Genomic DNA, 24,392 nt, shown 5'->3' with positions numbered 1-24,392 from the left:
ACCACTTACAAACATCACACTAAAGACTTTTTCTCTTTTTTCTTCTGTCCCCTGATCATATATTTGCTTTTATCTTCATTTAGCTCTAATTAGAATTTCTATGCGTCTTCAAAAATTTTCTTCACAACTCTTCTTAATTGTTCTGCGGTTCTTGCTAGGATCGTTAGATCATCAGCAAATGCCAAGACAGGTGCTCATTTTTCATGATTATTTCTTCCACCTTTATCCTGCATTTTCTGGTTTCAGTTTCTAACATCCAGTTAAGTAATGTAATGGATAAAGAATCTCCCTGACTCAAACCTTTTGCAACGGTAAATTTATCATCTGAAATGTGACAGTGCCAAACAGTTTCGTGCTTGAGTTATTTAGTGTCACTTTACAAGCAAGACAAGTTTTTTATCCAAATGTTCCATTGCTCTATACATTTTGAGTGTATCGACTCTATCATATATACTTACCCAAAATCCACAAACAAAACATGTAAAAAAACTGTTTAACTCATAGATCTGTCGTTTCTAAAGAATGCCTGACACTTATACAGCATTATTTCCGTATAGCTGTTTAGTATATTACTCAAAATTCTTGCCAAGATTTTGTACACAGTATCTATAGTTCGTCCCATCTTGACTTTACAGTATAGGGAACATAGGCAATGCAGTCCTTATGAGAGTTTTTAGCGCGGTGATGCCGATTTTATCAAAAAGAATTTGTAATCGACCATTAGAAAGATTAAACTTAAACTATTTTAGAAATGCAATCTACAATTTTACGATTCATATGCGTAATAACTATAGTATATCAAATAAACTTAAACGCATACGAATCCTAAAATTGTAGATTGTCTTTCTAAAACAGTTTTAATTTAATCTCTCTAATGTTCGATTACAAAGTCTTTTTGATAAAATCGGCATCACCGCGCTAAAAACTCTCGTAAGGACTGCGTTGCCTATGTTCCCTATACTGTAAAGTCAAGGTGGGACGTATATAGTAAGTCTATACCTCTATAGTTGTCAAACTTTAGTTTGTCTCCTTTTTGATGCAGCAGGCATATGCGAGCCTCACACCAATCCGTTGGAAATATTTAATTTTCGCATACTTGCACTATAAGTTGATACACCCTTCTCTGCAGTTGATCTTCACCAAACTTGATCATTTCTATGCATATGTCATTTTCCCAAGACTTCTCAGGAAAGTTCCCTCTTTAAATCAGAAAAATATATTTTTCCATAAACAACTTTGTATCTAATAGGCCTGGATCCCGTGTATCAAAAAAAAGTTGATTAATAACAAGCTGAAAATTTGTTAATAGCTTAACGGTGTCTAGTCGTACAAACTTTGATGTACGGGAACACTGGAATAGGGGAAGTTTTAATTGCGGAACAGTTTAAAAATTTGGAACGTCAGATTACGAAAACGTCCCATGTAGTTTGTCGGAGAGAACATCCAATTGATTTGTTACCTTTTCATTGAACTCTCATGCAAAAATCAGAATGCTATTACTAACCAACATGATTCCTGTCATTTGACATATTCTTTGTGTTCTACTTATTAAAATGCCCAGTTGGTGATAAACACCAGTCTGATTTTTGCATGAGAGTTTATTGAAATGGTAACAAATCAATTGGAAGTTCAGTCCGACAACATACATGGAACGTTTTCGTAGTCTGACGTTCCAAATTTTTAACCTCTTCCCCAAGTAAAACTTCCCTTGTTCCAGAGTTTCCATACATCAAAATTTGTCCGACTAGACACCATTAAGCTCTTAATAAATTTTTAGCTTGCTATTAATCAACTTTTTTTGGTGCGCGGGATCCAGGTCTATAATATTTAGTGCAATTTATTTAAATTGAAGCGTTCCCCTTACATTCACATGTATTTTCTCTGCAAATCAGAGGTGTTTTTAGAAATGAGGAAGCTACTAAGCAGTCAGTCCAGCCAGTTCAAATTGTGTTAATAAGTAAAATGCTGTTCCGGTATTTCTCAAATCTTTAATTTGCTTTAGTACCAAGTTTTGAATGATGCCGCTCCTTATAATTTGCTTTCCACTTTTTGTATTCCGAGAATAGTTGCTAACCACCAGAGAAACAAACATGAAAAAATACGATTGTCATTAAAAATTTTATAATCTTAGTATATAATCTTAGTATATAATCTTAATGTATATTGTGTAGATAGTAAAAATGTGTTTACATAATAATATTATAATTACAGATGTAAACAAATATTATTTCGAAATATACAATATTATTTACTGAAAAAGACCTAACAAGAAAAAAAATTGTATTGTACCGAAAGCCTCAATTTTCTTGCAGGTAGCGTCAATCAATAATTTATAAGAAATACTAAATGAAAAGAGAGAAATCGAACATACTCTTCAAAGAGAGTAACTACAGCCAAATCAGGACCTGGTGTTTATCGAAGAAGCCGAATAAACATAACTAGAAACTCCCGAAGAACTAGAAGAGATAATAAATCCCACATCACTCACATAATTAATTCACTGATTAGAAAAATTCGCCCATAAAAGGACCTTCGAAAGCAATTGTATTTTTAACAAACATAAACCCAATGCTAAGATAGAGGCTCTTCCCAAACCGATGGAATGAAGCCCATGTAATCGTAATACCGCAGCCAAGAACCACATATTGGAGCACAATAGGCCGATTAGCTTACTTTCAGTAGTCAACAAGATAGTAGAGCAAGTCATCCAAACCAGACTCTAATCAGAGCTAGACAGGCTAGAGTTAATCCCAGAAGCACTCATAACTCAACATTCCAGTGAACTACGATACTAAGACTTACAGAGTACATGGTAGCTAGAGTCAACGAAAAGTAATGTACGGAATGAGGCTTCCTAGATGCACCGAGAGAACAATTTCTTTTCTCCTAAAACACCGATTTGTTTGAGCAATATTTCTTAAAAATTAACATATCCTATTAACTTAAACACACCGGTTCACATATATAAAGAAACGAGTTTTTTAAACACAACTCAATAATTTCTTACAGATAATTTCTTCAATACTAAGAAATGCATTAATAGTTACATTTAATTTTCTTATCCTAAAGTTTTTATTTTTTAAATTGAAAACTACAAATATTTTGCAGTATAAGAAATATAATGTTAAGTTAATCCATATTTATATTTGTGAAGAAGAAATTTTCTTGCAATCAAATAAATATTTTAAACCACAAGAAATAATTCTTCCGAAATACCCTCTGTAGTAACTGTGGTTATAAAATAAAAACTTTGTCATTAATGCCGAAATGTTACTTGCAAAGAGATTTTCTTCCACAAAAGAATTGCGCAGATTAACTATTTATGATTTAGTCGTCAGTGTTTGTCAAGATGGCGTGATATGTTCATGTTCATATAGATGGATGTTGGATTTATTGGTGTTCTTTAAAAATTAACGGATATTATGAAGGTACGTTCATATATAGGTATTAAATAAAAGTAAATTGAGTAATTTAAGATGTAATAATAATATTGTTGGGTATCCGAATGGTTAAAAAAGAAACATAATAGTATCTTTCTTTATATGCTTTTTAGGCATAATGATGGACGACTCTGAAATAAAGGAGCTTATTATTCTAACTGGGAAATATGCCACCATTTAAAGCTGGGACCGAATGATATAATATATAGCTTCAGAACAATATTAAGAAAGGAGTTATTAACCAACTGCGGGGCCTTCCAGAAATGGTAGAACTTCATACATGTAAGTACCTTTTTAAAAATGTGTATACTTATGTATCAACTATAATAGGTTTCTTGAATGTATCGTCTTATATAAAAATATACAATACAACGCTATATCAAACATGGCGGTTGCAACGCTGAGGATGTTATCTGTTAATTTATTTGAGATAAAGAAATCAGTTAGTCTAAAAGGAATATATGTTTATGGTTAAGAAATGTTATTGCCGAAAACCGTGAATTAGTTAATATGTATTAAATGACTTAGATGTAAACTAATAATACTTTCTCGTAATGAAATTTCTTAATGATTAGGTATGCTGTCTCTTTCAGATTATAAGAAAATTACATATTATTATGTCTGCTTCAATGTTTTACATTGGTTATTTTTTCCCTGTTGTTTTAGCTAAACAATGTTTATTGTATGACTTAATACTATACAGATAAATAATTAATATTTCATTAACAAAAAGAAAAAAATAAACAAAGATGTCTAGGTTAAATAATGCCATGTTTGAACTAAATATGTTTGATTGTTATTAGTATTAATAGTTCTTATATGGGGCCGTGTATTTGTTTTTTTTTGTATTTCCTAAATTTGTCAAAATAAATATCTCTAGATATCTTTATAAACAATTTTTATTAAAGTAAGTTTACTCTTTCTACATAACGATTTTGTTTTAGTGAATTGCTGATATACAAAGTGCTATTAACAAAAGAAGGAAAATTTGAGGAAGTTGGATTTGCCTCTCCATCCTTTTATTGTTGTGTGGAAGCCAGTGGTTTTAAGAGCGGAGAAAATATTTGTATGTAATAATAACGTTTTATATCTTGTTTTATTAATAAATAATGATTTTACCTTAACACAATGATTTATTTCGCCGTATGTAATGTCACTTTATTTTCAAGAAATATTAACTTAACTCTAAATATACGTTTATCTCTGCGAAATATATTTCTTAACATTAAACACATTAATTATTAATATTAAAATAATAATATTCCTTACTAAGAAATATTATTGCTCAGAAAGAATAGTTTTGTAATGTGTAGAAAATATATTTTTATAACTAATAAAATTAATTAACATCAAGTGTAATTTCTTTCTGATAAATGGGTTTGAAGTTTGCCAGAAAGTGTTAGTTCAATCATGTTTAAGATATATTTCTTTGGCTACAGTGGAATTTATTTGGAATATTTTAGAAAATTATATCTTACATACAAAGATATATTTCTTAGGCAATATGCTAAGTCGATCTTTCTCAAATATTAATAAAGTTTCTTTATGTCAAGAATTTTTTCTCTCGGTGTGTAAGCAAAACCTTCGAGAAAGCGTGGCATGAAGGATTGACGAACAAAATGAGAGATTATGGATATAACGGGGAAATGACGGAACAGTTCAAGCTGAATACGGAATATCGGAAGCTGGAGTACTACATGGGGCGGTATCATCACCCCTTCTATACAGCATCTATACAGCAGACGTTCCAAGAACTATTCAGCCTTTATGTAGACGACACCGCAATAGCGGCAAAACACAGGAACCAGGCTACAGATGTAAGAAATCTACACGCAGAAATAAACATAACAGGAAAATGTGATATTTCATTAGTAGGTACACAGTAAGTATTTGATATTTCATTAGTAGGTACACAACAACAAATCAGAAAAAAAAATAATCAGAATTTGATGTCTCTAAGGCACAAACTCAACCCTTAGATGTTTTTAGCTAAAAACGTGGCTATTGCATACAGGATCGTAGCCAAGTAAGTCAAGCGTCAATTTTGAAAAAAACACAATCCGCTGAACATCTACGTTAGTTATACTCTTTCACATAATTTCACATTACCAGAAGACACCTAAAATTTAGAACAGATAAATTACAATGTATTCTTTACTGTCTTTAACTATTATAAAACAGTTTTGGGAACTATATTCAACCTTTATTTGCTTTACACTAAAGATACGCGTTTGTAAAGAAAATTGAAAAAAAGGTCATGAACCTAAACAAGTCAGACTGATATAATAATACCTACCACAAACCAAAATAAATCCAACAAAAAAATGGTTGCTCTAAAGCACAATTACTCTCTGTGTACTAACCTTTTTTTCTTTTACAGAGACAACCTTAGCGCGTACTGGTCCTATTTTGTTCCAACCAAGTTACTGGTCCTATTTTGGAAGTATCGGTCCTGTAACAAAAGATTTGCTTAACCTTATGAATAGATATCATGCACTGTTTCTGATTATTTACTAAAAATTATGCCTACATTAAAAAATTATATCAACTAATGAAATATATTCAGGATCTGCTGTAGTGAACCTATCCCAAGTTAATGGCCTTCTGTTTTAACTTGATTGTACCATACTGATAACGACAAAATAGTCATAAATAGGTATGTATGGTTGCCCTTCCTGCCCCTCCAATCTATACAGGCCCAGTAACAAGAAGCGCAGGTACAGTTCACCAAATATAGCTGAAAGTGTGAAAACGCCTGACGATTGACGATCATGATGCGCATTCGTCAAATGACGGACCTCGCACTCGCACTGACAGTCCAGACCGTTTGTATGTGCGCTCTCACTTCATTGTTAGCGCAGGCAATGGGAATTCCACACTTTCAGCTATATTTGGTGAACTGTAGGAACCGTTCGGGGGAAGCGCGCCAAGATACTTAATTCTAGCGAGTGATCCACTACTTTGTGCCGTTTAATTTGGGAATCGGCGAAATGGGCATATAAATAATAAAGTTTTGCTGTTTTAACCACTCTAAAAATTCACATTGTAAGGCATGACTGAATCAAATAGGTATGTAGTACCTTTTTCGTAGATGTATTTAAAAATGAAACTGAAAGTTATTACTATAAAGAGTGATCTGTAGGTAGGTACTTATAACTGTGGCTATACTTGACTTAAATAAAACAATTAGATCTAAAAAATCACAAATTTTAGTAATTTTGGGAAAGTATCATAAATGAAAACACTAATGTTGAAACGTATTTAAATACTAAAAATGTACCCATGTTCTTGGGTAAATTTTTTCTTAATCATTCAGCCTTTTTGTACATTTCAAATTTTTAACTTCTTATCGGAGCTAAGGCCGTATTTCAAAATTTAAATACTTATTTCTATGTAGGTATTTAAATACTTTAGAGCATTTAAATACCAAGTACTTATTTATTGTATAGTGTATTTAAATACTTGGCAGTTAAATACTTACTCTAAAGTCCAAAGTTTTAAATAATTACAACAAAGTATTTTGATGGGACTTTTGTTAATAAATTATATACCTTTTGTAAAGGACTTTAATAAATATAATGTTTTGTGATATGTTACGGTATACACCCCGCTACAGGAAATGATTTTGCTTGTTGATTTCTTTATAACAGTTCTTTTACATATTTTACCAATTTAGTAGGCATATTTATTTTCCACCTTTGTCCACAACCTCGGAAAATATATGAATATTGCATAATAAAAAAATGTTCGTAATTAATGAAAATAGTTTGGAAAGGAATTTCCTACTACAAGAAATCCGCCGTCTTAATAAAGATTTTTAGGGCAAGACAACTTATTCTGTGCATCGAGCTTAAAGATCGGGACAAAGAAGCCGTCTACGAAACTATCGACTGTGTTGTTGTTGGGGTCACGTGTGAAATTAATAAATGTACACGCTACCGCCAACGTAATTAAATATCTAACTTAATATACCCGTTGCATGTCTCCCTTTTCTCTTTTTACCCCCCTTGTGGTTTAATCCAGTGACGGTGCAAAGATTAGGATTTTATAGACCAAACAGACTATAAAAGATTTGATAAGTATAAAAAATACCCCCAGGAATTGGAACACGGGAAGGACCGAAACTAGCATTTAAAAAAATACAAAAAGCTCTTGCACTTTTAATACATAGTAAAAAACCAAAGCGCGAAATAAATCAGAATAGAGAAGAACCCTTGAATAGTTCAAGACCTAACAACAGTCATGCTGTCACGCGTAGTTCTTTCAGGACAACCGACTCAGTAAAATACAGGTTAAAATAAAATAAATATATTGAAGATATTTATATACAGTTTAAGCTTAAAATAATAAAATAAAATATCATTCTACCTTTGTCCCGTTCCGAAGAAAACTCCCACAATCAAAATATCAATAACTATACAGACACCCATACAACTCCGAATCGGAGATGGCGTAGTCGTTCACTCTACGGCTACAGGGATCTTGTCCAATTACGAGCGGCGCATCTCTTCACTACAGAGTTCCACCTCCCAGATTGGCCTATCTGTTCACTACACTGGTTAGCCAGGGCGTCTAGAGTTTGATCGCCGCAAGACTGATTGTTCTCTACTGTCTTACTTGGATGCCTCGAAGTAGAAGTTTAAATGAGTAAGGTTGCGCTGGTATCGAAACGCGTGCGATTCTCTGCTGTTGATCTGCTTAACGCCAGGCTGAAAGCATTTCTTTACAATGCCAATGATGATGATGAAAGGAATGTTATAAATTTATATAAACATTAACAAAGGGTTCAGATGGAAGTAGAACAGGCCCAGATTTCTAGATGGTAACAAATCTATGACATGTTCAAAGCCTTGATATATGCAATTTTTAACGATGTACATCGCTGGTTCTCGCCATTAGCTTGATACACCTCTTTTTACGCAAACACTTCCACCAAGAAGCTTCCACTTCCATCGATAAGCTCTAGAGATGGATCACCAGAAACGATGTAAAACGGGGTCCTCTGATCTGATATGGATTTTAACTGGCCCTTGAGTATTGACCAAAGGCTAAACCGTCTTCCAATGACCAAGTACTGATTGGCCGCTTTCACGTCCATTGCTTTTTCGAGTAATAATCGATTCAACCACCTATCGACAACCAAGTATTGATTGGTAGGTTTCTGCTACTCGTCCTGATGGAGTAGTGATCGAATCGGCTACCGATAATAGGTCTGGATCCCGCGTGTGAAAAAAAAGTTGATTAATAGCAAGCTGAAAATTTGTTAATAGATTAAGGGTGTCTAGTCGGACAAACTTTGATATATGGGAACACTGGAACAGGGGAAGTTTTAATTGTGGAACGGGTTAAAAATTTGGAACGGTCAGACCACGAAAACGGCACATGTATTTTGTCCGACAGAACAGACTTAAACTCTCCGAACAGAGATTAAACTCTCATGCAAAAATCACACTGCTATTTATCACCAAATAAGCGTTTTAATGAGTGGAACATGTAGAATATGTCAAATGGCAGGAATTATGATAGGTGATAAATAGCAGTCTGATTTTTGCACGAGAGTTTAATCTCTGTTCGGAGAGTTTAAGTCTGTTCTGTCGGACAAAATAAATGTGCCGTTTTCGTGGTCTGACTCTTCCAAATTTTTAACCTGTTCCACAATTAAAACTGCCCCTGTTCCAGTGTTCCCATATATCAAAGTTTATCCGACTAGACACCCTTAAGCTATTAACAAATTTTCAGCTTGCTATTAATCAACTTTTTTTTCATACGCGGGATCCAGACCTATAACCCCAAATAGAGAGTGATTATTCTTTCTCCTTGATGTTTGGGTACTGACCAATAATACATCGACATATTGTTTCAATTTTACTAGCATTGCCCGTATTTGGAAAAACTTATTGGAAACAATGGAAATACTAATCATCCAAGGAAAGGTAAAAAGCCAAAGACCACGAGGAAGATCCTCAAAGAGGGAGAGCAAGTATTTATTTTTCGCAGGATCAACAGTGGATTATAGCGTCGTCGATTTATTCACCAGGATTGGTATTTTATTTTTATTGTATGTACATGCTACATAAAAGTTAATTTTATTTTATTTTTGTAGTTTTACTTCATTAGGCGCGTTGGGAGTAAATTTATATGTGCGCGAATTCATCAAAAGTCTTGGTCCTGAGCGCAGTTCAAACGTTATATGGGCTGTGATTGGGTAATTACAATGACCTGTCAACAATTGTTCAATATGTCAGTTGTTTTATTAATACGTCAATGGTTATGGGTAAACAAATGTTGTGTATATTAGTTTTTATTGTTGTGAGGACTCAGACAAAAGCGATTTTATAATTGTAGTGACTTTTTAAATAGTTTTTAAAAGCAACAGTTAAATGTTTCAGTATTGTAATAAGTAAAAAATTACATACGTACTTACCTATTTGGAAAATGTACCTACCTAGTAGGTAAAGCTTTGATTTACATAATTTGATTACCAACAAAATTTCTACCAATCTTCATCTAATATATTGTTTTCTTACTCTACGTTTTGCTGTATTTTGATATTTTAATTCCACAAAAATCAAACTACTTTGATTAAATTCAGAACTGTCAAACAGTAAAACGTTCAGTTGCCCTATCTTCCCACATGACAGATATGTGTAATTGGGTAAATGAGTAGAGGCTTAGATTACAAATCTAAGAGCCCCAAAATGCACGGATTTGAATCCCAATGCAAGTTTTTATTTTTTTATACATTTTATGATTGTGATAAGGGTCCAAAAAGACAAATATTAAGTTTTTAAGTTTTAAAACTAGATATAAAAATAATTAACGGAAAGGGCACTTGATTTTGGTTACTAAATCATTCAGTAACTTACAGGGAATGTATAGGTTATGTTTTTGTGTTATCAGTTTACAAATTACTATAAATATAAATTTATTTATCTTTTGATGTCATGAAATCTCAAGCGAAATAGATGAGGGTTCATTAACGTGTCTTAAAATGAAACTAAAAATACAGATAAAGTAGTCTATATTACAAATAGTTTATATTGCAAATAGTTATACATAATATACAATGAAAAATAAACACTTTAAGGATGTGGCAGTGCGTCAAAATATGCTTGAGACTTTACAGAGCAAAATTTTTTCAAATGTTGAATATCGTCGAATTTTGCTTTATTTAAAGGTAAAAGTCCACAATATGCTAGCTCTGGTAGGTGAAAACAGCCTTCAGGTAGTGAAATTTGTTTCCTCTTAGGCTTAGTATCAATACTTTCTTCATTTAGGCCATTAACAGGTTGACGATGTAACATCATTCGAGGGTGATGAGAAACGATGCTTAGTTGCCGTACAGGTCGTGTTTTGTAAGGACAGCTTTTTGTATACAAAGGAGAAAGAAACTTAATCCATGATTTAAATATTTGCTGGTTCTCGCAAGAAATAACTCTAAATGGTGTTGGTTTGGATCTGCAGTGTTCAATAATTTCGTTCCACTTCGAAGGGGTTTCAACTACATATTTTTGATTGATTAAGCCCATGTTCCAGTCACACTCGAGGTACGAGTGGCCTCTGACTGGAAAAAACATTGTTATTTTATCAAGTCTCAACCTCAATTTTTTCATTACATCTTGCATGCGACCAAAACTTTTTCTTTTCCTTGAACAATTTTCAATTGCTGCAGAATATTCGTTTTCAGACATTTTAAACAGCACAGGACTTCAAAAATGTAATAACATCAATCTACACCAAAATAACAGAAAGCTATAAACACAGGTATGTGCGTTTACAAACCTCTAGGCAACAAACAACTCTAATAGAAGAGATCTCTGTGGTCAGAAATCTGAAGTAGGCGGACTGTCATCCTTTTATCCTGCGTTTGTAGCACCTTCATTCTTTTAGCCTAGAAGACCTATTTTTCAAAGCTGAATGGCTTGTACACCGTCATCTTTATTGCTTAGTTAGATACCATACAATATTTTACATGGGATAAAGTACAAGAAATTAGTATTATCTCCATAATGACAAATAATGGACCCTCATCCTTTTATTCTTGAGCTCTTCAAGTATATTTGTTATATAATTTTTTTTTTCAGAAAATCGGTGTTTAGTTAAAATTTTTGCCAACAATCATTATTGTTCAAAAATCATTTCTATGTAGCATTTTCAATGTGTTTGTGTGCGTTTTATTCTTTTATTTTTTTAATTTTTGGTATTATTTTAATAAACATTTTTGGTGAGTAATAGGTAAGTATTAAAATTAGTTTAATATTTAAATAAAATATAAATAAACTGTTTAAAATACATTATATCAATTTCGTTGAAATCACATAATAGAAATATAACTTCTTAAGTGCGTACAAAGTACACACACATTATTTTTTTATTTATTTCGAATACACTTTTATTTAAAAGTGAAATTTAATAAAAAATTTTCCTCTTGGTAAAAGGTATATTAGTTTAAAAAACCCTAAAGGGCTACAAACATATACAAAACGTTTTCGCTCTGTAACAAGAGTATCATCAGTGTTACAAGAACATGGTGAGCCAACCAAAAAAATACAAGGTCAAAGCCTTTCAAAAAACAGACAAAAGTCTAATATCAATAAATACATCAAAAAATCCTTCGTATTTATAAGATACGGCCCTAGGGTAACATATGACTCCCACACGTGGTAAATGGGTCAAAAGGTAACTAGGTCATTATGTTATAAGAGGTGGCAGGCAACTACTCTTATAACATAATGACCTAGTTACCTTTTGACCCACTTACCACGTGTGGGAGTCATATGTTACCCTAGGGCCTTATCCTTAGGAATTTTATCCATCCTTTGGATTTTTCGATGTATTTATTGATATTAGACTTTTGTCTGTTTTTTGAAAGGCTTTGACCTTGTATTTTTTTGGTTGGCTCACCATGTTTTTGTAACACTGATGATGCTCTTGTTACAGAGCGAAAACGTTTTGTATATGTTTGTAGCCCTTTAGGGTATTTTAAACTAATATACCTTTTACCAAGAGGAAATTTTTTTATTAAATTTCACTTGTTATTAATGGTATACAGTACAGGCAACTACAGGAAGTTCTTCCTTGTGGATTTTTATTTAAATTAAACTTTTGCTTACTGAGTCTGAGAAAATATCTCTGTTTTGGAAGTGAAGTTACCCCTGTACCAAAAGATGGAGTTTTTATTAATTTTTAGAGGACTATTTAGTAGTCGTTTATACAAAGTACCTATTAGTAGAATTTAAGTTTACTGAAATTCGTTTAGTACATTTTGAGAAAAACGTCACCCAGTTTTGAAAAATGTGATTTTGAAAAAAACACCTCTTATGTATTTTTATTGTAATTTTTAAAGCTGTAGTAAATTTCATTCCATACTCCAACAGAATTATCCTCTTACAATTAAATCAGAATAAACCCAAATTAAACATAATACAAGTTTATGCTCCGACTGCGGACAAACCAGAGAGCGATATTGAAACTTTCTACGAAGACCTAGACAATATTTTAAAATCCATTAAAACGCAGGATGTTACAATTATAATGGGAGATTTTAACGCAAAGGTTGGAGACGAAAAAGTAGAAGAATGTACAGGAGGATATGGTCTGGGCAACAGAAACGAAAGAGGTGACAGGCTTATCGAATTTTGCCAAAACAATAATTTTGTCATAACTAATACATTGTTTAAAATGCCAAAGAGAAGACTATATACCTGGAAGTCACCAGCAGATCAAGAAGGGAGAATTGTAAGAAACCAAATAGATTATGTATTGATTACACAAAGATACAAGAACGCAATTATATCTTCAAACACCTATCCAGGTGCCGACATAGGATCAGATCACAACCCAGTAGTGACCAAAATTAGGCTCAAAATGAAAATAATAAAACGCAGAACAACAGATGTAAAAATCGATACAAGTAAACTAAGAAACCCACTCATAAAACAACGCATAAAGAACAAATCCAGCAAAATACTGAAACAGAGACAAAATGGTTATTAATAAAGACAGAAATAGATAAATGTCAAAAAGAAATTCTTACACCAACCAGATACAAAAAGAAACAATGGATGACGGAGGAAATCTTAGATTTAATGGAAGAAAGACGTCAGCATAAAAACAAAGATAATCAGATGTACAAAAATGTGGATAAACAAATAAAATCCAAAATTAAACAGGCTAAAGAACAGTGGTTAAAAGAACAATGCGCAGAAATAGAAGAACACCAGAAAAGACATGATAATTTTAACACACATAAAAAAATTAAGGAATTAACGCAGATCAACAGAAAAAGAAAACCGGGAATACTAAAAGATACAGATGGGAAACTTGTGTTGAGTACTAACGAAAAATTAAAGAGATGGACAGAATACATAAATGAATTGTTCAAAGACAATAGAACAGAGCAGATGGAAGTCGAAGTAGAAGATGATACGGTTTTGAAGATATTAAAAGAAGAAATTAAATCGGCATTAAAAAACAGCAAAAATGGTAAAGCAGTAGGTCCAGACCAAATCCCAGTAGAAAGCTTAAAATGTATAAATGATGAAACCTTAGACATTATCGTAGACTTGTTTAACACAGTGTAAAAAACAGGAAACATACCAAAACAATGGTTACTCTCAACCTTTTGTGCTATCCCTAAAAATACAAACGCTAAAGATTGCAGTGAATACAGAACAATATCATTAATAAGTCACATTCTCAAATTATTCTTGAAAATAATACATGGTCGTATAAACAAAAAACTAGAAGAAGGAATAGATGATAGTCAGTTTGGGTTCAGAAACGGACTAGGAACCAGAGAGGCGTTATTTGCTTTTAATCTGTTAGCTCAAAGATGCGTGGACATGAATGTGGATGTGCATGTTTGTTACGTTGATTTTGAGAAGGCTTTTGACAAAGTAAGACATGAAAAATTAGTCCAAATTCTAAAGACAAAAAACATAGACAAAAGGGACTTACGAATAATAACAAACCTTTACTGGAATCAAAGAGCACAAATTGTTATAGATAACGAACCCAGTCCAGAAATTGAAATCAGGAGAGGAGTTCGGCAGGGATGTATTATGTCTCCATTACTCTTTAATGCATATAGTGAAGCCATTTTTGAAGAAGCATTGCTATCTCAAAGTGAAGGAATAATAATTAACGGAAGATCTATTAACAACATAAGATATGCAGATGACACCGTGATTATAGCAAGCTCTGCTGAACAACTCCAACTACTACTGAACAAAACAAACAATTTCTGTAAAGAATATGGACTAAAAATGAATATAAAAAAGACCAAATACATGATAATAACTAAGAAAACAAACATACAAACAAGCATACATTTGGGAAATGTACCGATAGAAAGGGTTGATAAATACAAATACCTAGGAACCTGGATTTCAGAGAAAAATGATCAAACAACAGAAATAAGGACCAGGATAGAAATAGCAAGAAATGCGTTTGTAAAAATGAAAACAGTTCTCTGCAACAAAGACCTTAGCTTAGAACTGAGAGCAAGAGCTTTGAGATGCTACGTGTTCTCGATACTACAATATGGACTTGAAAGCTGGACATTAAAGCAAGAACACATAAATAAGCTACAGTCATTTGAAATGTGGTGTTACAGAAGAATGCTTAGAATAGCATGGACACAGAGGAAAACGAACACGGAAGTACTGCGAGAAATGGGTAAAGAATGCGAAATAATAAACACAATAAAAATAAGAAAGTTACAATATCTGGGACACGTAATGAGGGGACCGCGATATGAAATGCTAAGACTGATAATACAGGGAAAGATAAGAGGCGGAAGGAGTATAGGAAGAAGGAGAGTGTCATGGTTAAAGAATTTAAGGGACTGGTTTAGATGCAGTTCTATAGAACTCTTTAGAGCAGCGGTGGATAGAGTAAAGATAGTGATGATGATATCCAACCTCCGATTAGGAGACGGCACTTGAAGAAGAAGAAGATTGTAATTTTATCGAATAAAATGGTCACATTATTGGCCACTGTCCAGTAAATGCTGTAAATGATCGGTCAAATTTTTTCATAATTCTGCCCTGTTTTGATGTTTCGCTGATCTTTCTATTGGCTTGAACAATACGAGCTTCGTCGATATTTTCCAATCAAATCGTTGCTATTTATGCAATTGTTGTTAACATAAGGTGCATGCAATGCATGCTTATTTTTTGGCGAGGAACTGATTACCTTTAAATTGTTTTAATATTATGCTTATTTCGATGCATCTCATTACTTCGACAGCCTTTTAAATTGCCACCAGATCCTGGTATTTTTAACGATTTTCAAAACAATAACTTTCCATAAATTGCAATAATATGAAACAACTGTCGAATTGCAGCTGCACAGGTCAGGCGTCGCGCGTTGTTTTATACAAACGAGTTTTATCTCAGATAGTTACCGTTCTAGATTCAGCTATAACTTTGTTTCTATTTCGAATTTCTTAAAAGCAAATTTGTTTTCACCTGTCTTTCCGATTTATTATATCATTTACAGGAATTTAGTGGGAAGTTTTTAAAATTATCATCCTGTATAAACATGCATGTTATGTTGACAAAACAGTTTTGAAAAAAAAATCTGGACTAGCACGTCTCTGATCCATCCACAAGTCTACTACCAATAGACCTCCGCTCAGCACCAGCAAGGACGAGACATTAGCGGCTGCAATCCGGGGAAGTTTCCACCTAATTATTTTACAAAACTGCCTTTCTTTAAATTCTCGAATAGCATTTTAATTATTTTGTCTATTCGGAAATGAAGTAAGTAGGGGAGCTTACATATGAAAAGGATAGTGGTTACTCATTATAGAGAGCCACGAAGAGCCTCAAAAGGCCAATAAGACAAAATCCACGGCTACGACTAATCAGGAAAAAGCGGAGATATTTGCTGATCATTTGGAAAATGCTTATAAACCGCATTATATGCCATCTGAGGTTGACAACTTTCCAGCATTAGTTGAAAATATTAGAGAAAAAATACAGTTAGTTACACCTAAAGAAATTAAAACTGAAATATGTACTAACAAACATCAATCCAAAAAGGCACCGGGTACGACCTAATAACAGCAGAAATCTTGAAAAAGTTGCACAGAAAACCAATAGTTAAGCTATCCAATAGTTAAACCAATAGGTCAGCAAGATGCTGGAAGGTAGCGGAAATAACTATGATAACAAAACCTGGAAAACCATCAAGCGATGTAACATCATATCAGCCAATATCGTTGCTGCCAGTGATTTCAAAATTATTTGAAAAACTCTTATTAAAAAGACTAAAACCTAAAATAGAACAAAAATGTATTATCTCCCTACATCAATTTCGGTTTAGAAATAATCACACAACACTAGACCAGATCCACAGAATCACTGATCAAATAGAAGAAGCACTAGTATGTTTGGTAGTTTTTCTGGATGTTGCCCAGGATTTTGATAAAGTCTGGTATGATGGGCTAGAATACAAACTGAATTTAATTTTACCTAAAGAACATAGCCAATTACTAAAATCGCATATTAGTAAAAGATTATTTAGAATAAAACATAAAGGATATTACTCTCTGAATTGAGAACAATTGAGCCTGGAGTATCCCAAGGTAGTGTTTTAGGACCATTACTTTATCTACTGTACACCTATACCAGTATTAGATACAACAACAACTGCTACGTTTGATGATGACACAAATATATTAGCAGTTGATGATGATGAAACTGAAGCAAAAGTAAAATTGTAAGAGACACTTTAATAAATGGACCAAGAAATGGCGTATCAAGTGAGACTAAATCAGTACATGTAGATTTCACCAACAAAAAAATAAATAAAAGACCAATAGTACTAAATGACACTACTATACCGTATGCCTATACAGCAAAATATTTGGGTAAGAACCTAGGTGTTAGGCTGAGATGGAAAGAACACATCAAAAAGAAAAAATAGAATTGAACATCAAATTATAGAAAATTTTACTGGCTCCCCGGAAGACATTCAGAACTGTCTTTATGGGCCATTCCACGAACATACGCCTGTTTTGGATTACTTCGACAACGAATATTTTACTGTGCAACATAAGAAGTACGAAAGTAAATTGCGCTAATAATTATTCCAATAAACAACAATGTAATTTGCAATTTACGTTCGTTCTTCTTATTTTGCACAGTAAAATATTCGTTGTCGAAGTAATCCAAAACAGGCGTATGTTCGTGGAATAGGGTATACATAATAATCTCATGATATATAAACAAGTACTGAAGCCGGAATGGACATATGACATACAGCTCTGGGGATATGCCAGTGCGATTAACATCAAAATGATCCAAAGTTTTCAGAATAAAGTACTAAGAGACATTGTGAATGCTCCCTCAACATAAAAAGTAGCGACCTACACAGAGACCTAGGTGTGGAAATGGTGGCAGATGTAATTAAAATATTCGCAAGGAAGCATGAAAACAGACTCCATAACCATGCAAACGTAGAAGCTATTCAACTCCTGAACCAGCATGGATTAGTAAGAAGACACAAGAGAACTAAACCTTTCGAGTTAGTGTAAAAACTGTTGAGTTAGTGTAAATAGTAAATGTTAGTGTAGAGTCATGTGCGTGTTAAGTGCTAGGTTTAAGCTGGCTAAAAAATGTGCTGGTGTTGTTTAAAAATAAAAATAAAAAATTACAGGAATGATGATACTTTACAGCGGGAATATATAAAATTGGCACTCTGTGTAATCATGCATGTTATGTTGATATAACGGTTTAAAAAAAATCTGGTCTAGCACGTCTCTGATCCGTCCACAAGTCTACCAATAGTCCTCCGCTCAGCACCGGCAAGGACGAGACGTCAGCGGCTGCAATCAGGGGAAAGTTTCCACCTAATTATTTTACAAAATTGCCTTTTCTTTGAATTCTCCAAAAGCATTTTAATTCTTTTGTCTATTCGGAAATGAAATAAGTAAGAGCTTTGTTTACACGTCAACTAATGGAGTATGGATTAAAGTTGTTTTTCTTTTTTCTTCAATGTCATTTCCATTAGGATATAAATTAGATTTGGCGTGGGGAAGGGGAAGTAATTATATTGTATTGCAAAGCTGGCATTATTGGAAAAATACAAGGCGTACATAGAAAATTCTTGTTTGTGTGGAATTTTTAAATCTGTTTATCTCTAAGAAAACTAATTTAAGATTACTGACAGACCGGAAGTGTAATTATTATTGATAAAAAAATGCTTCCTTAAAGAGGAAAGAAACAAAAGAAAAGAAAACACACTTTAATGACTTACAAAATGTTAAAACTTTTAAGGCAGAGTTGCCTGAGAACAATCACTAAGTTCCATTAATAAAGAGGATAAAACTTAAACTTCACAAAGGCAATATTTAATCTCAAATATTCATCATTTATATCCGATATTAAACTGTAAAATTCACATCCGATTCAACATTTATATCCGATATATTAAAACATCTGTATATCAGATGAACACAATTTGTTATTATATTTACACATGTGCGGGCTACTAATTTCGTTAACTAATTTCAAATCGTAAACAATAATTCGGGCAACTGCATGTTAAGTTTGCTGGCTAAATAAAACCTTTGTTTGATAGTCTATGTTTGATAGTGTGTGGGCTATGACTCAATTCATCTTGTCACCAAAGCAAGAGTATTTTTAAAATCATTCTTTCGGGTCAATTCAACTAGTCAAGATGTGCTTTTAAAATAATAGAGGAGCATGGCAAGCTCAACAAAGAAGAAATACTAACAGAAGAAATAATAAACATTGGACTCAGGTGACATACAATCACCATGAGCAATAAAAAAATTCAGTGCATGAAAACAATTTTCTTTTCGTGAATTTTAGTTTGTGACTTTTGACCACCCATAAGCCAGCTATTGGACTTGGTAGGTAAAAAACGGCATATTTTATGGAGGTATATATCTTCAATTCAAGAAGAGAAAGGAGAACTGCAAACACACCAAATCAATAGTGTTGAGTTAAGCTTTTAAATGGTGTCGTAGGATCAGTAATTAGACGACTCAATATAGCCGAAAAACTGAAAAACCAAACTTTGAAAATTTTCGTTTTTCAACAATTATTCAAAATTTTAAGAATTGCGCCAATAGCTGAGCGTTTGTAGAAGGACACTAGACGAATCTAACGGTGTATACCTCATATCCTTGAAAATTCGAATTTTTGAGTTATAGGCTTCATAAGTATGATCAAATCTATTTCCTAGGGGAAAAACGGTTTTTTAAGCTTAATAATTCCTGTAATAGCTTCAGTTATCATACTTGACCTTAAATGCATCAGATACTACTTGTCTCTTTCGTACAACATGTGCAAAGCATGTCGGAAGGCGGAAAAGAGGACCTCAACACTGAACAAATTAATGCCCAAAATCGGGGGGCCCGGATCCCAAAAGAGAACAGTAGTGCTACAATCAATACTATCTATAATACTATACGGGGCCCCAGTGTGGCACGAGGTCCTTCGGATGAAAAAATACAAAGACATGCTTCTCAAGGCCCAAAGAAAACCCCTGATCAGGGTGTGCAGTGCGTACAGAACTGTATCAACCATTGCTTTACAGGTGGTGGTTGGTTCTGTGCCAGTGCACATCCTGGCCAGGGAGAGAGTCCGAATGTACCGGAGGGGCAACGGGGCGATAGGTTCAGGGCCACAGGAAAGAGCTACAAGTCTAGAGATGTGGCAGAGGGAATGGGCAGCAGAAGTCGGAAAGGCGGACTGGACGAGATCCCCGATCCCGGACGTAGTGAGGTGGTACGGGTGTCGGCATCGGCGCGTCAACTATTACTTCACACAGTTTTTGACGGGACATGGATCGTTCAGGAAATATACCCATCGTATAGAGAAAAGCGAGAACGATCTATGTCCTGAGTGTGGGGTGGTGGATGATGCGCAGCATGTCGTGTTCGTATGCCCCGCATACGGTGCGGGGCGTGCCGAGCTGCGGCTGGGCCTGGGATCCCCTCTAGGTGAGCCTGGCGAGCTAATCGATAAAGCTATAGACAGCAAGCGAGACTTCGACTTGATCATTGCTTTTGTCACAAAGACCATAAAGCATAAAGAAGAAAAAGAGAGGCGACTGCAGGCGGGATGAGCGTTTATTTATTTTATAACGGTGTCTTGTGTCGTAGAAGGCAGCCAGCGGAGGGGGGACACTTTACATGCAAACTTCGCTGTCTGCCTATTTTATTTTATTTATTTATTTATTTATTTTAATTATTTATCAATTTAATCAATATTATTTTTACAATTTTTTATCACTTCTTTTTTAACAAATTATATTCATTTATTTATTTGGTGCACGTCGTAACAGATAGCCAGAATGGGGAAGGCTCTCTACATCTGGTCCATGCCGACTGTCTTGGGTATTGTTTTCCTTCTGTCTATTTTCTGTTTATTTGTTATTTCTTTGTTTGTTCTGTCCTGGGGTAGCTGGTGGAGGAGGACATTTTACATCCAACCTCGCTGACTGTCCCCCTTTTTAACCTGGAGTAAAAGGGTATAAGTGCGAGTGTGAATCGATGAATGTATGAATGATTGGTGTTACTCTTGGTGTTACAGCCCGCACATGGGTTGGGCGTGAACGGTCGCTTCACCGGCCAGTCTGGCGCAAGGCTTGTGCGGGAGGGGGGAGCGGGAGGCCACCCAATCCATGGAATGCACGCGAAGAGTGCCAGAGGGGAGTTAAGAGTAAGGTCGACGGGTCAGACATGCTCGCAAAGAGCGGTTCCAGACTCGTCGGCTGGAGAAAGAGGGGGTGGGTTTAGTCGGTAGGCGGCCCGTCAAGATGAAGTAGGACGGACTGAATCCGACACACCTGGGACACCTTCCCAGACGGTCTTGCGAAGATTCCCACCTCCCAAAAAAAAAGATACTACTTGTCAATACGTTTAAACTCATGTTTAGTGATCAAAATCGGTTAAGCCGTTTAGAAGTTATTAAGCTACAACAGTATAATCCAATTAACGATTATTCCCGAAATAGTTTATGTAGTTGTAGTGATTACGACGCTAAATTTAATCTGGCAACGGGCAATTCTAGTTCATTTACCGGCCATCCCAATATTTTTTTCAATCTATATTCTAAAAGAGAAAAAAAATCTAGTGTATATTCGATAGACACTAGATTATTTGGAAGATAATGCGACAAAGGCGACCATTTATACAGCTTAACGTGTAATCCAGAAACATTGCATTCAACTTCATACATTTAATTTATAAATAACTTTGAAAAACTCCTGATACAAGAATAAAAAACCGCTAAACGCCGTAAATATGAGTGGCGCATACAATATTCCAGCTACAAAAGATCTGCTAGGAATATAACGTGGCGCGAATATGTACTTTCTTTTTGATGCAAAACAAAATTCTAGTTTTATTTTAAAATATGTTCCATACTATTTGCTAAATTTGAACTAAACGCGCCACAAAAGAGTTTAAAAATTTAAACTATATCAAAGTTACTCTTTTGTGACGCGTTTTACTTCAAATTGAGCAAATATTATGGAAAAATAGTCCGTTCTTTAACGGTAAAATATTGCAAAACCTCTAAATTGTAAAGAACCGGTTGGATTTACATGAAATTTGGCATACACATAGCTAACAAGTCAAAGAAAAAAAGTGATATTGTGCCGATATGTGCTTTTGCCCTGGGGGTGGTTTTCACCTCCTCTTGGGGATGAAAAAATTTTCGTCCAAAGAAAGTCAGGAAATGGATAAACTGGCTAATTTTAAGTAACTTTTGTTCTATAGAGTTTTTTCACTAAGTCAATACTTTTCGAGTTATTTGGCAGTGAATATGTTCATTTTTTAACAAAATAACCACGCTTTTAGACAGTTTTTTGCAAATAACTCAAATAGTAAGTATTTTGTCGAAAAAACATTCTTAACAAAAATATAGCCTGTAAAAAATTTTAGAAAATGGTGTATACATCACGACTCTACACCTAGTAGAAGCAGAGTTATAGCTAATGAAAAATAGGTTCATATTCGTCAAATTCCAAATGAAATAATTTAACGTGAAATAACCAAAAATGAAGCACATTTCGGGGAAAACTCATTACAACTTATTTAAAGTGTTTAAAAAAAGCTTCATTTTTGTTTTGTAAAAAAAATTTCTAGCATCAAAATTAAACAAGTTACGCTCAAAATAAAGTTAGTCCCTTTTGGTTTTGGTAAAAAAATCGAGAAAATCATCCCCTAATTAGTATCTTAAATGAACTTAATCGTTACGACTTCATAAGTTTCTTGACTCCTATTATATTGTTTATATGATCTGTAAGTTTCATCGGTTTAAAGTCCTTATTATTGAATGGGCTGTAGTTAAAATGGGTTAAACGAGTCACTGATCACGAATGTATGCAAATTTAGAAACACCAAATCTTAATCAATTTTTGTCCAACAGAAAAACAAAAAAATACATGATATTCAGAAAAGCAAATCGAACTTTTTTTGTTTCTCGAGATTTTTGGTATATCTAACAATATTTAAGTTATTTTGAAAAAAAAACATATTTTTCAAAATTTAAAATTTTAAAAAAGTTGTAATAGGTTTTCCCCAAAGTGCTTAATTTTTTGGATATTTCACGTCGAAATATTCTATTTGAAATTTGGTGAATATGAATCTATTTTTCATTGGCTATAACTCTGGTCCTACGAGATCCAGAGACCTAACGCGTACACCATTTTTTTTACTTCTTTATAGGCTATAGTTTTGCTAAGAACGTTTTTTTCGACAAAGTACTTAAATTTTGAGTTGTTTGCGAAAAACCGTCTAAAAATGTGGTTATTTTGTTGAAAAATGAACATATTCACTTGCAAATAACTCGAAAAGTGTTGACTTGGCGAAAAAGCTCTATAGAACAAAAGTTACTTAAAATTAGTCAGTTTACCCATTTCCGGACTTATTTTGGACATATATTTTTTCACCCCCAAGAAGGGGTGAAAGTCACTCCCAGGGCAAAAGCACACATCGGCACAATATCACTTTTTTCTTTGACATGTAAGCTATATGTATGCCAAATTTCATGTCAATCCAAGCGGTTCTTTAAAATTTAGAGCAAAAACCGTGAAAGAATGGACTAAAATCTTTTAAAATAAAACTAGAATTTTGTTTTGCATCAAAATGAAAATACATTTTCGTGCCACGTAATATTCATATCAGATCTTTTGTAGCTGGAATATTGTATGCGCCACTCATTTTTACGGCGTTTAGCGGTGTTTTATTCTGGTATATTATACAATAGGTACAAATATCATTATTAGTTATTAAAAAATACATAATCAAAAATATAATATATAAGGACAACAAAATACAGGCCAGAATAGATGAACAACTGATAGAGTAAGTAGACACAGGCACAGGTATCTATGTATAAGACATCGAGACTTCTTAAGCCCTATGCTGTTTAATCGTCATAATGGATGAAATAACTATAGCCCAGGAACCGAAGCTTTTCACCTCGCAATTTTTACAGAATGGATCGATTTGCTTGAAAATTTAAGAATAAGTAGTGGATAGTCCAAGGGTCAAAATCTATATTATGCCAAAAGGCGCTTTTACCATGGGGGTAGTTGCCACCCCACTTCGGGGGTGGAAATTTTTTATTATATTTGGACCTCAAAAGTCGATAAACCATTCATTTTAAGCAAAAAATGTCCTATACATTTTTTCTTAAATTAATAGTTTTCGATTTATTCGCTATCGAAAGTGTTAGTTTTATGTCGAAAAATCAATGTTTTTCGATATTATACTCATTTACGATTCACTCAATTTTTGCCGTAGAAAATTTTTTTTTTCAAACCAAGTTCTTGGGAATTAAATAACCTACAATTTCATATTTAAACATTTTTTCGTATCTCTGATGCTAATCTTTCTGTTCTGAAGAAAATGGTATTTTTTACCAAACTACCAAAATTCATAATTCGATTTTAACTCCAGTT

At 33.7% G+C, this 24,392-nt stretch overlaps 1 protein-coding gene across 1 annotated transcript in view; it reads right to left on the bottom strand.

Annotated features, from left to right (window-relative positions):
• Positions 1–24,392, bottom strand: part of LOC114329196 (zinc finger homeobox protein 4) — a 1,197,903-nt gene that overhangs the window by 989,385 nt on the left and 184,126 nt on the right. Inside the window, exon 3 of the mRNA XM_050652612.1 lies at positions 5,804–5,892. The gene's annotated coding sequence lies outside the window, so the exon portion shown is untranslated. The remainder of the gene's footprint in view (positions 1–5,803; positions 5,893–24,392) is intronic.

Source organism: Diabrotica virgifera, chromosome 6, assembly GCF_917563875.1.
Source record: "Diabrotica virgifera virgifera chromosome 6, PGI_DIABVI_V3a".
Taxonomy (NCBI): domain Eukaryota; kingdom Metazoa; phylum Arthropoda; class Insecta; order Coleoptera; family Chrysomelidae; genus Diabrotica; species Diabrotica virgifera.
Note: the sequence above shows the minus strand (reverse complement) of the source record. Positions and strands in the feature narration are given on the sequence as shown.